This window comes from Ranitomeya variabilis, chromosome 4 (genome assembly GCF_051348905.1).
Source record: "Ranitomeya variabilis isolate aRanVar5 chromosome 4, aRanVar5.hap1, whole genome shotgun sequence".
NCBI lineage: Eukaryota > Metazoa > Chordata > Amphibia > Anura > Dendrobatidae > Ranitomeya > Ranitomeya variabilis.
The window spans coordinates 325,391,117-325,408,541 of NC_135235.1; positions in this window are offsets into that span (position 1 = coordinate 325,391,117).

The following is a 17,425-nucleotide window of genomic DNA, read 5'->3' on the forward strand; positions in this document are numbered from 1 at the left end:
GTCATTAAATTAGCTATAACCCGCAATGTTTTGTGCAATGAGGAAATTGTTCAGCCATTTTTTAAATGCTGTTATAGTTACATAGTTACATAGTTATTAAGGTTGAAGGAAGACTATAAGTCCATCTAGTTCAACCCATAGCCTAACCTAACATGCCTTAACATGTTGATCCAGAGGAAGGCAAAAAAAAACCATGTGGCAAAGAGTAAGCTCCACATTGGGGAAAAAAATTCCTTCCCGACTCCACATACGGCAATCAGACTAGTTCCCTGGATCAACGCCTTATCAAGGAATCTAGTGTATATACCCTGTAACATTATACTTTTCCAGAAGGGTATCCAGTCCCCTCTTAAATTTAAGTAATGAATCACTCATTACAACATCATATGGCAGAGAGTTCCATAGTCTCACTGCTCTTACAGTAAAGAATCCGCGTCTGTTATTATGCTTAAACCTTTTTTTCTCCAGACGTAGAGGATGCCCCCTTGTCCTTGTCTCAGGTCTATGATTAAAAAGATCATCAGAAAGGTCTTTGTACTGTCCCCTCATATATTTATAGATTAAAATAAGATCACCCCTTAGTCTTCATTTTTCCAAACTAAATAGCCCCAAGTGTAATAACCTGTCTTGGTATTGCAGACCCCACAGTCCTCTAATAACCTTGGTCGCTCTTCTCTGCACCCGCTCTAGTTCAGCTATGTCTTTCTTATACACCGGAGACCAGAACTGTGCGCAGTATTCTAAGTGTGGTCGAACTAGTGACTTGTATAGAGGTAAAATTATGTTCTCCTCATGAGCATCTATGCCTCTTTTAATGCATCCCATTATTTTATTTGCCTTTGTAGCAGCTGCCTGACACTGGCCACTGAATATGAGTTTGTCATCCACCCATACACCCAGGTCTTTTTCATTGACGGTTTTGCCCAGAGTTTTAGAATTAAGCACATAGTTATACATCTTATTACTTCTAAAGCTCATTTGCCATTTATCAGCCTAAGCTTCTAGTTTACATAAATCATCCTGTAATATAAAATTGTCCTCCCCTGTATTGATTACCCTGCAGAGTTTAGTGTCATCTGCAAATATTGAAATTCTACTCTGAATGCCCCCTACAAGGTCATTAATAAATATGTTAAAAAGAAGAGGGCCCAATACTGACCCCTGTGGTACCCCACTGCTAACCGCGACCCAGTCCGAGTGTGCTCCATTAATAACCACCCTTTGTTTCCTATCCCTGAGCCAGCTCTCAATCCACTTACACATATTTTCCCCTATCCCCATTATTCTCATTTTATGTAACAACCTTTTGTGTGGCACCGTATCAAAAGCTTTTGAAAAGTCCATATACACTACATCTACTGGGTTCCCTTGGTTGAGTCCAGAACTTACCTCTTCATAGAAGCTGATCAAATTAGTCTGACATGAACGGTCCCTAGTAAACCCGTGCTGATACTGGGTCATGAGGTTTTCCTCTTCAGATACTCCAGTATAGCATCCCTTAGAATGCACTCCAGGATTTTACCCACAGTAGAGGTTAAGCTTACTGGCCTATAATTACCGAGTTCAGTTTTTGTCCCCTTTTTGAATATTGGCACCACATTTGCTATACGCCAGTCCTGTGGTACAGACCCTGTTATTATGGAGTCTTTAAAGATTAAAAATAATGGTCTATCAATGACTGTACTTAATTCCTGCAGTACTCGGGGGTGTATCCCATCCGGGCCCGAAGATTTGTCAATTTTAGTGATTATTAGACGCCGCCAAACTTCCTGCTGGGTTAAGCAGGTGACATTTAATTGGGAATTTTTGTTATCACTGATCATATTGTCTGCCATGGGATTTTTCTTTGTAAATACTGATGAAAAAAAGTCATTTTAGCATATTGGCTTTTTCCTCATCCTCCTCCACCATTTCACCCAGACTATTTTTAAGGGGGCCAACACTATCATTTTTTAGTTTCTTACTATTTATGTAGTTAAATAATATTTGGGGATTATTTTTACTCTCTCTGGCAATGAGTCTCTCTATCTCAATCTTTGCTGCCTTGATATGCTTTTTACAGAATTTATTTAACTTTTTGTATTTATTTAATGCCTCCTCACTACCTACTTCCTTTATTTCTCTAAATGCTTTCTTTTTGTCCCTTATTGCGCCTCTTACAGCTCTATTTAGCCATATTGGTTTCGTCCTATTTCTAGTATGTTTATTCCCATATGGTATATACTGTGCACAGGTCCTATACAGGATGCTAATAAACGTCTCCCATTTTCTCTGTGTATTTTTGTGTCTCAGGATATCGTCCCAATTAATTGCACCAAGATCCTCTCTCATCCGTTGGAAATTTGCCCTCCTGAAGTTTAGTGTCCTTGTCACCCCTCTATTACACATCTTATTTAGGGATACATGAAAACTTATTATTTTGTGATCACTATTCCCCAAGTGACCCCCAACCCTTATATTTGATATGCGGTCTGGTCTGTTTGTTAATATTAGGTCTAGCTTGTTGGGTCCTGAACCAGTTGCGAAAGGTAATTGTCTCTCATAGTTGTCAAAAACCGATTACCTTTGCTGGAACTGCAGGTTTCTGTTCCCCAATCTATTTCAGGGTAGTTGAAGTCCCCCATAATAATGACTTCTCCTTGAGTCGCAGCTTCATCTATTTGCTTTACAAGGATATTCTCCATTGCTTCCATTATTTTTAGAGATTTATAACAAACCCCTATCAGTAATTTATTATTTTTCCCCCTCCCCTTATCTCCACCCACAGGGACTCTACATCTTCATTAAATTCACCTATATTATCACGCCGGATGGGTTTTAAGGATGATTTTACATATAGACACACCCCACCCCCTCGCTTATCTGTACGGTCATTTCTGAACAGGCTATAGCCCTGCAAGTTAACAGCCCAGTCATGGCTCTCATCCAGCCATGTTTCAGATATCCCCACCATGTCATAATTATGCTCCAACAACATTAATTCTAATTTGTCCATTTTGTTGGCAAGGCTTCTGGCATTAGTATACATGCACTTTATGTATCTCTCTGTACCTCTATTCTTTCCTAAATTATTAACTGTTCTAACCCCACCCCCCATGCCACCACCGCCCCCAACTTCCTTATTTGTGCCCAGGTCTCTATCTGCACTATCTTCCCCTCCTATAAATTGAATACCCTCCCCCCAATCCCTAGTTTAAACACTCCTCCAACCTTCTAGCCATTTTCTCCCCCAGCACAGCTGCACCTTCCCCATTGAGGTACAGCCCGTCCCTAGCGTAGAGCCTGTAGCCAACTGAGAAGTCGGCCAAGTTCTGCAGGAACCCAAACCCCTCCTTCCTACACCAATTCTTGAGCCACTTATTAACCTCCCTAATCTCCCGTTGCCTCTCTGGCGTGGCACGTGGTACAGGCAGTATTTCGGAAAATACCACATTGGAGGTCCTTGCTTTCAGCTTGCAGCCTAATTCCCTGAAATCATCTTTAAGCACCTTCCACCTACCTCTAACTTTGTTATTTGTGCCAATGTGCACCATGACCGCTGGGTCCTCACCAGCCCCTCCCAGTAATCTGTCCACCCGATCAGCGATGTGTCGGACTCGAGCGCCAGGTAGGCAGCACACCGTTTGACGATCCCTGTCTTTGTGACAGATTGCCCTATCTGTTCTCCTAATAATTGAGTCCCCCACTACCAGCACCAGTCTGGCCTGCCGTGCTCTCCTATTTCCCTCCTTACTGGAGCAGACACTCCTCTGGCTTTCAGAGGACATGCCTGGCTGCAGCAGTGCTACCCCTGTACTGGCACCCCCCTCATCTGCCAACTTAGCAAACTTATTGGGGTGTGCCAGATCAGGACTAGCCTCCCTGGCACTCTTCCCTCTACCCCGCTTTCTAACTGTCACCCAGCTTGCTACTTCACTGTCCTGCAGCTCCATCCTACCATCCCCCTCCTCATCTATCCCATTGAGCGTCTGCTCTGTGAGCAAAAGACTCCTCTCCATATTGTCTATGGATCTCAGTGTTGCCAGCTGCACATTTAGATCCAGAATCTGGGCTTCCAAATGCACAGCGTGCTCACATCTCGCACAGCAGTATGCACCCTCGACCGGCTGATCAAGGATTGCATACATGTGGCAAGATGTGCACTGGATGGCATTAACAATAGTGGAGCACATTTCCTAATGGGGATTGCACCACACAGAACGTTAAATAAAAAATAAATACAAAGTATTAATAAAAACAGACAGCAATTCAGCAATTCCTCCCTTGGAAACTCCCTGATTCCAAAGTCACTGAATCACAAGTCACACTTACCGCCGTTCACACTTACACTCAGGTCACACTCAGCTCGCTCACACTCGCTATGCTAAAGATTTATAGATTTTTCTTTTTTCTCTCTATTTCCCCTCAACAGCAATCCACCTTGCTGTTCAAATGCACTTCCAAAAAAAAAAAAAAGTATAGTATCTGCCATTACGACCACTTGTAGTTGTGCATTCCCCATTCTTACGGCTCTCTCTGTAAAGAACCCTTTCCTTTTCAGCTGCCGGTATCGCCATTCCTCCAATCATAATGAGTGACCCCTTGTCCTAAATATGGTCCTTAGAAGGAATAAGTCATGTCCCAGTCCTCTGTACAGGTCAAACTTATATTTATACATGTAGATGAGATTTCCTTTGTGGCGTCTTTTATCTAAGATAATCAAGCCCAACTTTACCAACCTTTCATCATATGAGAGGTCTTCCATCCCTTGAAATAATCTAGTTGCCCGCGTTTGAGCTGACTCTAACTTCTGAATATTCTTTTTACAATATGTAGTCCAAAACTGGATCCAATATTTTAGAAGTGGCCTCACAAATGATTTATAAAGGGGTAATAATACATTGGGATCACGGGATTTTATTACTCTTTTTATACATCCTAAAATCCTGTTTGACTTTGTGGTTGACTTTGTGGCTGCTGCTTGACATTAAGTACTGCTGCTCAGCTTACTTGTAACCAGAATACCCAAGTCCTTCCCCTGTTCTGTAGTCCCAAGTATGGTCCCATTTAATGTATATGCAGCAAGAGGATAACTCTGTCCTAGGTGCATTACTCTACATTTATCTACATTAAATCTCATTTGCCAAGTTTCTGCCCATTCAGTCATCTTATCCAGATCATTTTGCAATATTATAATGTCAAGGTCAGATTTTAATATTCTACATAGTTTTGTGTCATCAGCAAAGACTGACACTTTACTCCGATCAACAAGGTCATTAATAAATTAATAAAGGAGGTTAAAAAGCATTAGTCCTTGCACAGATCCCTGCGGTCCCCACTATAGACTATGTAGAGAACGTACCATTTATGATGACTCTTTGTTTCCTTTATTTTAGCCAGTTCTTTACCCATCTGCATATAGCATCCTCTAGTCCTTGCTTCTGGAGCTTCAGTATAAGGCTGTTATGTGGTACACTATCAAATGCTTTTGCATTTATCAACATCCAGATTACCTTTTCACAGAAACTTAACCTGTTAGACATGACTTATTCTTCATGAATCCATGCTGTTACCTAACCTGAGGTTACCTTAGCCATTACCAATATATTACCCACACAGCAGCGTTGGTACTTGAAACACGCTATGCATTTTACATTATACCATAAAAACACAATACAACAGCATATTAGTATTCACAATAGATGTTTTGATGAATACTGAGGAGTGTAATCTGTGGGTCCTTTCTGTGTATACTGCACCAATGGGGATCCTGATGTAGAAGATGTATTTTTCTACAGATTTTACCTATTGTGAACAAGATAGTGATTAAGCAAGAATGTCTATCAGGATGAACCCTCTAATTTTATGTACTTACTACTGGTTCAGTTGCAGATGTGGCATGCAAATTTCATGTACTCCTGTAACTGCAGGTGTGCTCAGCTTTAGGCTATAACAGCGGATTTTAGGAGTGGAGATGATATGGTATAACAGTGAGTATGTAGATAATGCTGTAAGTACTGACACGTTAGTGGTACTCACTGGCTGGTCCGCTGGTGTTGGAGAGTCGTATGACATGCCTGAAATCCCAGAAGATAGCTGGTGTGCTGTGAGTGAAGATCGCTGGACCGCAAGTGAATAGCGTGCGGTCGCTGAGCTGGGAGTCGGCAGGTCCTCGCGTGCCCCGGCCGGAAGCAGCGCTAAGGACGCCGCGGGAAAAGAGGGGGCAGAGTTACTTTTCTAGTTCAGTATAGGCAAAATCTGTAGAAAAATACATCTTCTACATCAGGATCCCCATTGGTGCAGTATACACAGAAAGGACCCACAAATTACACTCCTCAGTATTCATCAAAACATCTATTGTGATCATAGTAAGTCCAAATGTATCAGTACTACTATACTTTTTCACCAGTGTCGCATTTCACGATATTATCTGCATATAGAAGAGTGTGGTGTTTAATATTGTTTTATATATATTCTTTACTGAAGCAGGAGTGCACAGAACCTGCTTTAACCACCAGTAGCTCTCTGTAGCAGTTCCTAGCCTCACATTTTTCATCTGCACGTGGAGTGCCGGTGTTTATCTACTTTTTTTCATATATTAGTATTCACACTACAATAGTCTTCAAGGGAAGGTACTGTATATATCAGACTCTGTTACACCCTTACAAATATGCTTTTTATTCAGCAATGGAGTCTTGTGTATGGAGCACGCACACAGGCCATGGAGGTTGAGAACAGTTCTTATAGTCTTCTTTGAAACAATTGTACCTGCCGGTTCCAGATCTTTCTGTAGCTTTCCACAGGTGGTCATTTGCTCTTGGACAACTCTTCTGATAATTCTTTTCATTTCTTGGTCTGAAATCTTGCATTGGGCACCTGGTCATGGCCAGTTCATGGTGAAATTATGTTCTTTTCACTTCGGGATTACGGCCCCAAAAGTTCTCACTGGAGCCTTCAGTAGTTTAGAAATTCTTCTGTAACCAATGCCATCATTTTTTTCAACAATAAGGTTGTGAAGGTCTTGAACAAGGAAAATTGGACATAATTTCACACAAAACTCCAAAAATAGGTCGAATGAAATTTTTGGTAAACTTAACTTAAAGGGAACCTATCACCCCGTTTTTTAAAGATTAGATAAAAATAGTGTGAAATAGGGGCAGAGCTGGGCTTTACATTAGTGCCTTTTTGGTGCCTTTACACCCCCGTTAGGCTGCCGAAATACCTTTGTGAAGTGGCCGTTTTCTGCAGTCACTCAAGTTGGTCAGGTCGGATGGGCGTGGTCACAGCGCTGTTTCTCCCCCAGATCAGGCTCATCATTACATTGGTGGAGTAGTGGTGTGCGCATGTCCAAAGAGAAGATCCACTGCCCAGGAGATTCAAAACAGCGCGGTCTTCGCTATTCGCCGTTTACCGGTGGGCGCAGCCATCTTTCCTGTGGCCGCGCATGCGCAGATGGAGCGCTCTGCTGCCCGGGGCTTCAGGAAAATGGCCGCCGCGATCTCCATCTGCGCACGCGCGGAATCCCGCGGCCATTTTCCTGAAGCCCCGGGCAGCAGAGCGCTCCATCTGCGCACGCGCGGCCACAGGAAAGATGGCCGCGCCCACCGGTAAACGGCGAATAGCGAAGACCGCGCTGTTTTGAATCTCCTGGGCAGTGGATCTTCTCTTTGGACATGCGCACACCACTACGCCACCAACGTAATGATGAGCCTGATCTGGGGGAGAAACAGCGCTGTGACCACGCCCATCCGACCTGACCAACTTGAGTGACAGCAGAAAACGGCCACTTCACAAAGGTATTTTGGCAGCCTAACGGGGGTGTAAAGGCACCAAAAAGGCACTAATGTAAAGCCCAGCTCTGCCCCTATTTCACACTATTTTTATCTAATTTTTAAAAAACGGGGTGATAGGTTCCCTTTAATATTTTATTGCACATCCTTCGGACTAAATAACTACAATCAATCATTTCCTATAACCATCAACAAGCTTCTTATACCTCTCAACTTGAATTTTGGACCACTCTTCTTTTGCAAACTGCTCCAAGTCTTTCATATTTGAAGGGTATCTTCTCCAAAAAGCAATTTTAAGATCTCACACATTGCCAAAGACAGCAAAAAACACCACAAAAATATTTGAACCTACACCATATTTGACTGTAGGTACTGTGTTCTTTTCTTTGAAGGCCTCATTCCGTTTTCAGTAAACAGTAGAAAGATGTGCATTGCAAAGAAGCTCTGTCAACAAGAAGCTTTTCCAGAAGGATTTTGGCTTACGCAAGTAAATGTTAGAGACATAAAAAATCTAGACTGCAGTTTTCTATGTCAGCAGTGGGATCTTCCTGGGTCTCCTGCCATGGCATTTAATTTCATTCAAATGTCAATGATTAGTTTGGGCTGAAATTGGTGCACCCTAAGCCTGCAGGACAGTTTTGAATTTCTTTGTAGCTTGATTTGTGCTGCTTATCCACCATTTGGACTATCCCGTGTTGCAACCTTTCATCAATTTTCTCTGCCGTCCACATCCAGAGAGATTAGCTACAGTGCCATGTGTTGTAAACTTTTTGATTATATTACACACTGTGGACAAAAGAACATCAAAATCTCTGAAGATGGACTTTTAACCTTGAGATTGTTGATATTGTTCAACAATTTTGGTACTCAAGTCCTTAGACAGCTCTCCAATTCTCTTTTTAATGTCCATGCTTAATGTGGCACACACAGACACACAATGCAAAGATTGAGTGAACTTCTTGCCTTTTTCTCTGATTTCAGGTGTGACTTTCATGTAAGCCACACCTGTTACTTGCCACAGGAGAGCTTCAATGAGCATAAGATGTTTGAAATAAAGTCGTTAACCCACAATTTTAAAAAGGTGGCAACAATTTTATCTGGTCCATTTTTTTTTTTTTTTTTGGGGGGGGGATTGTGTGAAATTATGTCCAATTTTCCTTTTTTTCCTCTGTTTATTTTTTGTGTTGTTCCAATACACAGACAGGAAATAAACATGTGTATAACAAAACGTGTTTATTGCAGTAATTTTCTAGGAGAAATACTTCATTTTCTGGAACAATTTCAAGGTGCCAACACTTTTTACGGTACATATTGTGATGCAGTGACCCCTGTTACAGCTGGGGGGCACTGCATGTTCTCCTCAGAATATGCACAGAGGCGTATGGAGGCCATGGGAATGCATGGCAGTCACAGGCATAACTATGAGGGTGAGACAACATCTGGCATTATTGTAAATGGCAGGTATGTGTCACAGAGGAGATCCATTGCGCTGTATGCCGACAATGTTGCTCTAGGATCTGTAGTCCCACAAGACATGTACCACAAGATGATTGTTAGTGACGTGGTAGATAAAACGTGCAAAGTTGACACCCATTTAGAGAGCAACTGGAGGGTCCACCATGTTGTGTGGTGTGAGACAGACTCTAGGGGTGATTGTGACATGTCATTGCCAGTAGCAGCCGCAAGAGCTGAGTACGATATTATGCTGTCAGAAGCACTGACACAGGGGAATGACAGGACTCCACAGGGTGAAGTCAGGATGGCGGTGGCAGCCATACCAGAAAATATGACCTGTTTAAGTGGGGACTGCTGGTTCCAGGATGGCCAATTGGGTGGTGGTGACTCCCATTCAGATGGTGACGCCAGCGGAAAAGATTGCAGTAAGGCTGACTCAGGTACAAACGGCAAGACTACCTCCCATTGCTGGAGATGTAAAGGATGCAAAGTGGTTGAAAGAGTTGCACCTTGTGAAGAATTGAATAAAGGAAAGGCAGTGTCTTGTGCTTTTTTTTCAAGATGGGGATTCACTTCCAGACTGTGCAAGGGAGATGAATGCATTCATGTTGTCCCTAGCAACCGCTAGGTTGGAGTCAGATGACCGGTCACTTGGTGGTGCTGAAGGAAAGGAAAACCAGGAGAGCGCTCATGGAGCAAAAATGTCAGGACTCTGAACATTTTTTACCTTTTGTGCATTACTGCCCTTTTCCAACATGGCGTCTTTGGTCTCATGTGCACTTGTCTTCCTGCTATATAACTCCACCCCAGCCTTCAGTCTGTGCTAGATTATTCTGCTCTGCATCCAGCTCCTGATTACTCCCTGGCCTTGCACCTGCACCTGCTCCTGTGAACCTGTGTTGGAGATCCTGCCACTCTGCTCTGAGTTCCTGCTGCATACACCAGTGTTCAGTAATCCTCCTTCATCTGCTGCTTGTGTTACTTCCATCTGCATTTGTTGGACATGTAAGCTGTTTGCTTGCTCTGCAAAACCTGAGACTATTAACCAGGCCTCCCTGGTTGAGCTAAGATATGATTTGAACTACCTTATAGCATATCTATCTGTGTCTGGACTAAGTCAAGGATCTATTCGTGTCAAGTTTCCTCAAGAATAACTGTGCTTCATAGACTTTCTGTTGGTTTGCATCTACCTCTGAAGTTTCCTATTGACTGCTAAGCTGCGTTTATTATTTGCACCAAGTGTTGTGGACTTGAGTTTCTCTCTGCACCTGTTTGAATCACCGTGTGATAATATAAACTTTACCACTTTAAATCTGTGTCCTGTTGTCTTGTTCCACGCAAAGAGTCTCCTGAATTATCCCCTATAATTGTTACAAAAAATCTGCGATGGACACAGAGGACAGTCCTGTCAGAGGCCCGCATCTGCGGTGACAGGAAAAGATGATGTGAAGGAAGATGGTGAAGGCTGCAGAAAACCTGATGCTGAGGAGCTGGAATGTGTGAAGTGCTCCAAAGTCCCAGAGAAACGGGACAAAGCTAAGGATGTCACCGCTGAGACCCAAGAGAGGGCTGAAGATGACAGTGCTTAATCCAATGGTGCAGAGGTGGAGGAAGCCATCAAAGGAGTGAGGCCTGATGCAGATACCTCCTCAAGTGATGGAAGCTCAACCAATCCAGGGGATGGGAAAAGCGAGTTAAGAAGGACCCAGGAGACAGTAGAAGCCCATTTGAAGCAAGAGAAGCTTTGGAGACAGGCTGCTGAGTGCCGTGTGGGTGCCTTAGAGAAACAGGTGGTGGAGCTCAGAGGTCACCTGGCAGAAAGCCAATCTATGAATGTAACAGCCTTGAAGAAGTTGGAATGGCAGGTGTCTATCCTGGCTAGACAGGTGGAAGCAGGTGACATGCCATAGCAGATGGCTCTGAGAGCCGAACAAAATGGTGAACTTGTGATTGCCAAAGAGAAGGAGACTTCCTTGTTTAAATACTTGGTAGATGTACCTGAAGACCAGAGAGAGGTGTGTGCCAGGGAGTCTATGCATGTAGAGTTCAAGAAGGCTGTGGGAGTGTGTAGGGTGTACTGGACCCCGGAAACTAAACAGCTAGTGGTACTGTTCACAACGGATTTCACAGCAAAGAAAGTGGCTGTCTTGAATGACCTGCACTGGAGATGTGTACGGATGAAACAGAGGATCCTCTTGAGGAATGGGGAAGCCACTCGACATCTGGAGCGTGCGAGGAAAGCTCAAAGTCAGCTGGGCATTATGGAAGAAATCATTCAAGTGCCCAGAACTCTGGTGAGGAAGGTCATCAGAAGACTTAGGATAGTGATGCAGGAGATTGTGAATAGATCTGGTGTTAAGAGGGTAAAGTTTCTGGCTGATGACGAGGCCCAGATCATGGATGAATTTGGGATGGTTCCATCCCTTGTTGTTGGATCCATGGAGAGCCTTGGGAATATCCGGCTCTTGGAATACCGCATGGCGTACCTAAAAGAGATAGAGCAGCTAGGACTTCTAAGACTTGAGAGGGAGCAGATCAATAGAGAGCTGCAGGAAATTGGAAACAGTTGGCTGCCAAATACAACTTGCGGTATAGAGAGGTGAAGAGGTTCGCTAAAGACTGGAGGTCCTCAAACTGAAGCTAACAGAGGACATAGAGACAAACGGAGAAACTGCTCTCAGGGCAATAAAGACCATAAGAGAAATGTCCAGCAGAGAAATATCAGAAGAGGGCCTGATGGAAGAGGTAGAAGTAGCTCATTAGTTCAGGGCTAAGTGACCTCAGTGGGAGACCCTGTAGCGGACATGAGGACAAAGAATCCGACCAGACAGGAGATATGGCTTTAAGGGAATCATGACACCGTACTGACCGCTGGGGGTGGGGGAGGCCTAACAAGGGTATGTCAATGAAGGATGCTAAAAACTGACTGAGAGGGCCCTCTCGACTTGTAGGGCAAGGTGACATGGGTACCCGGTCTCGAGACCCCTGGTGTGTGACAAGTGTTCAACCCCACAGGATTGAACAGAGGGGGATATGTGATGCATTGACCCCTGTTACAGCTAGGGGGCACTGCATGTTCTCAGAATACGCACAGAGGCGTATGGAGGCCATGGGAATGCATGGCAGTCACAGGCATAACTATGATGGTGCGACAATATAGCAAAAAAGGAACAGCACAACTCTTTACTTATCTTCGGGTGCAAGGCCCCCTGGTAATCCATCCAATGTTTACACCAATATACAAGTATTCAAAAAAAGAGGCAGCACTCCATTATTTACTCGTATTATTGCCAGATTTCAGAATACTCTTCTAATTATACTTTACAATACGCGAATAATCGCTGTATAGATTATAATAATTATTATCACCCAATATTTACACTTACCCTAGTGAGACATGTGCATTCATGGAGGACGCCATCTCTGATATACGGCATTCAAAAAAACACATTGTGCATGCTCCCAATGCGTTATTACAGAGGGATGAGCCACAGCCAATGATCAATCTCGTGTGGCATTTTCTTGATTGCGCTCGCGCAATCACGCGTTCCTACGCCATATTGGTTGTGGCATCATATTAGAATTACTTATATGCGCACGCGCAAATGCACAAAGTGGCGCCTTTTATAGGGAGCATACAAGAAACCGCACTATATTCTTATTACGGATTGGATTGTTATCAAAATATATTATTTCTTTCTATATGTATGGAGTGCTGCCTCTTTTTTTGAATACTTATGATGGTGAGACAACGTCAGGCATTATTATAAATGGCCGGTATGTGTCACAGAGGAGATCATCTGCGCTGTAAGCCAATATTGTTGCTCTGGGACCTGTAGTCCCACAAGTATTGGTTTAGCTTAAAGGGAGGCTTACAGGGTTAGTCGGAGAGCTAGTCAGGTCTTACGAACCACACACACCTCCCACCTTCGGGAGTGGTTACAAGTATATAATGTGACCATGGTATGGTCACATGGACTCTGTTTGGAAGGTCCTGTGTGTGGACTGGATCCCTGGGAAGCACATGGGGAAGACATGTGCTGCTGAGACCAGATTAGAGTGGGTTGACCGCTATCTGGGTTGAGGGAAGCTACCGTCCTTCAGTGGGTCTGGAACTGACTGATGTGTGCCTGCCAGGCAAGTCGGTGATCCACGTAAGGCAGCTTTTCCGGAGGTCAGGACCCATGTGATGGTAATGGGTGAAAGCCTGCAACTCTTTCAAGCAGGTAATCCAGACTGTGTGCGTGTGGCTCCAGAGCGAGCCTAAATATTTGACTGTACCGAGTATGGTCACAGTCCTGATGGAGCAGAGCCATGTTGTTATTATAATTATTATTTATTTATATAGCACCATTTATTCGATGGTGCTGTACATGAGACGGGGTTACATCAAAATAAAAATATCACTTACAGTAAATAAACTAACAATTACAGACTGATACAGAAGGGAGATGACCCTGCCCTTGCAGGCTTATATTCTACAGGATTGTGGGGAAGAAGACAATAGGTCAGGGGTTGCAGTAGCTCCGATGGTGTTGTTTCTTTGAAGAGATGGGTTTTCTGGTTCCATTTGAAGGATCCAAATGTGGTGGATAACCGTACGTGTTGGGGCACGTGCTATGAACACTGTTCTCTGTTTTGCCGGATCTGAAGGCTGCTACTTTGTGTTTGTGAAACTGGGGTTTAAGGAGCATTAAACCCAATTGAACTTTTAAAGGAAATATGGTCTTGCTATGTGTGTTATATCACTTACAAGCGAGTACTCCCCAACCTGTTAGTGATCACTGCATCACAGTATATATATATAGTACAGACCAAAAGTTTGGACACACCTTCTCATTTAAAGATTTTTTCAACCAAACTTTTGGTCTGTACTGTATATATAATGTTAATATATAATATCAACTGTTTCAGTCTCTGCCCCCTTCCTGAAAGGAGGAGTCATCAGTGACACGCTTGTTTCAGAGGCTGGGCTAATGCTTGTGTGCTGTGCGATGGGCACTCTGTTGCTGACCTAGATCACCAATAAAGAGCTGGCAATAAAGAGCGGTGTCAGACTACTAGGCATGCAGAGAACAGTGATGTCAATTAGGGACATAGAGCTGAACTCTGCACCATGGAAGAAGCCAGCGGTGAAACGCTTGTTGGGTGGGGAGTCGCCACTTGTTTCATCTCCAGGTAGCTATATGATTATTATATACACTCTTTGGCTGCAAGAATCTTTCCCTCCTCACTGATAAGTCATTAATGCATATGTAGCAACAAGGGATTCTCTGGGCTGGGTAGTTTCATTTGGATGCATGTTTCATTTTTTGCTAACAAGCTTGTATACCTGGTTATTATTATTCATGTTAATTGATTCTTAGTGGCCATGGTGAGACATTTTCTGCTTTTCTACTTTCTTTTTTTGATTATGTTTTTTAACTGATTATTAATAAATATTTGATTTTTTAAATACTCTGGATCTCTTCTAATTTCTGCTGATTACGATCATCAGAAAGGTGTTTCTACTGTTGATTTGAAGTGCCAGTCCCATATGTATTCTGGACTTTGCTGTGCTGATCTGTTGCCATCTCATTACTACTGACATGAGCCGACAAAAGAGAGTGTGCTGTCATTGTGCACATTGCACAGCGCACAGCAAGCAAGGACTATCCTAGGTCTTGAAATAAGCCTCACTGATGATTAGTGTTGAGCATTCCGATACTGCAAATATTGGGTATCGGCCGATATTCGCTGTATCGGAATTCCGATACCGAGTTCCGATATTTTTGTGTTATTGGAAATCGGAATCGGGATCCATATTCATGTAAAAAAAAAGAATAAAAATAAAAAATATGGATATACTCACCCACCGACGGCCCCTGGCTCTCAGCGGTGCAACCGGCAGCCTCCGTTCCTAAGAATGCAGTGAGTGTAGGACCTGCGATGACGTCGCGGTCTTGTGATTGGTCGTGTGACCGCTCACGTGACCGCTCACGTGACTGCGACGTCATCGAAGGTCCTTCACTCTGCATTCTTAGGAACGGAGGCAGACGCTTGCAGCGGTGACAGCCAGGGGCCGTTGGAGGGGTGAGTATATCCATATTTTTTATTTTTATTCTTTATTTTCTACATGAATATGGATCCCAGAGCCTGAAGGAGAGTTTCCTCTCCTTCAGACCCTGGGAACCATCCAGGATAGCTTCCGATATTTGTGTCCCATTGACTTGTATTGGTATCGGGTATCGGTATCGGCGATATCCGATATTTTTTGGATATCGGCCGATCCAATCTGATACCGATACTTTCAAATATCGGAAGGTATCGCTCAACATGACTGATGATGCTTCATTTCATGGAGGGGCAGAAGCTGCAGCAGTGATCGCAGACTCTGCCCCCTAATGACATTTCATGTCATGGAGGGGGCAGGAGCTGCAGCAGTGACCGCAGCCTCTGTCCCTAATGAGGGTTAATTTCAGAGAGAGGGCAGAACCTGTGGCAGTGATTGCAGCCTTTACCCCTTGATGATGCTTTGTTTGAATAACCCAGCATGCACTGGGATTCTCAAAAGGGGCATCATCAAAAAGGAAGTAAAAAAAAAAAATAGACAAGCAGTTAGATTGTGTAGTTTGGAAAGGATAATGAATTTTTAATGCAAGTCTATTAGAAAATAGTTTATATTATGGAACTAAATAAATAAGGATTTAGGAGACTTACTTTGGCCTTAATTTCATATTATGTATCTAAAAATGTTGAATGAACTTAGCCTTGCCATAGTTTTGGATATTATTCTTGTGTTCATTGAGATATTGAGTTAAATCTTTTCAAAAGGGGTGTATGTATGCAAATACACATGTATAAGGCTGTGGATATTTGATACAATTTGATTTAAATTGCATCCGTTTATATCTCCACTTCATTAGGTGTACCTTTCTAGTACTGTATGATTCTTCTTTCTACACTGTATATTTTGCGTTTTGGGTTCAACAGGTAATATTATTTTAAATGGCCTTTGGCTTGATCTTGAGCCATGGTGACTTGATGGATGAAAGATCTGTAGGAAGATCGATCTTGTGCAAGCTTAGATAGGTCTACCAGGGTATTGTCAGCCAGTATCTTGATAATATCGGGTTCCTTGTCTTCCTCTTAGCCTTGTTCCTTCTATTCTTCTGACCATGATGTTCTTCTCACCTGGCAGGGATGAGGGACAGGGAGTCTCCATGTGAGTAGTATCCAGCTGGAATCCAAGCGAGTTTGTTAGCATGTGTCTGGTGGGTGCCGATCCTGCTGGTGCATTCAGAAAACGCAGGAAAAGGAAAGGATATGTTTCCAGAGCACCGACCAGTTAAAATTAAAAATTTTTTATTTGGACATGATTAAAAATAAAACAATAAAAGCACCCTGATGCGTTTCTGGCGTAACAGTGCATCCTTAGTCATAGGATATGGTGAAAACATACAGACAAACAAGGAACAAGCACCAATCAGAGCAAAGAGAAATAACTGATTAATGGAATGCTGCAGCTGTAGCGCAAAACAAATGAGGACTGGAAGTTGAATGGTTAATAGAATCAATAGATATAGAACAAATCATATTTATAATTCATTCCCTTATGAATTTCGTATCTAGGTGCAATATCCAATAAGCTTCCCTCATCAATTAATGTTTATGCCAGTCCCCTCCACGTCTTGGACAACTGACCTTTTCTATGGCAAAACATGTAAAATTTGTGAGGTGACACTTATGAATAGAAACCAAATGTTTTGTTGCTCCAGAGTAGGAGCTATTGTTGGCATTGATGTTGGCGATATGTTCGGCGATCCTCTTTTTGAATTTATGGATCGTGCAGCCGATGTAGTTGACTTGGCATGAAGAGCACTGAATGCATTACACCACGTGTTTGGTATCACAATTAATAAAAGTGGATTTATGATGATTTATTGTGGGGGATATCGGAAATTATTTTTTGTGGTCCAATGCAAAGGGGCATACATTACACCTGGTGCCGCCACACTTGTGGAAACCTTTTACTGTTGTTAACCAATTAGAGGAGGAATCAGAAAATCTGGGAAGCTGAGTGACAACATGTTGCCAAGAGTGACCTGGCAACACATCTATATCCACCTTCAATTATATTGCATAGTGTATTGTCCTCATTTACAACAGGTAAGTTCTTACAGATAATGTCTTTTATTTGTTTAAACTGTGGGCTGTATATA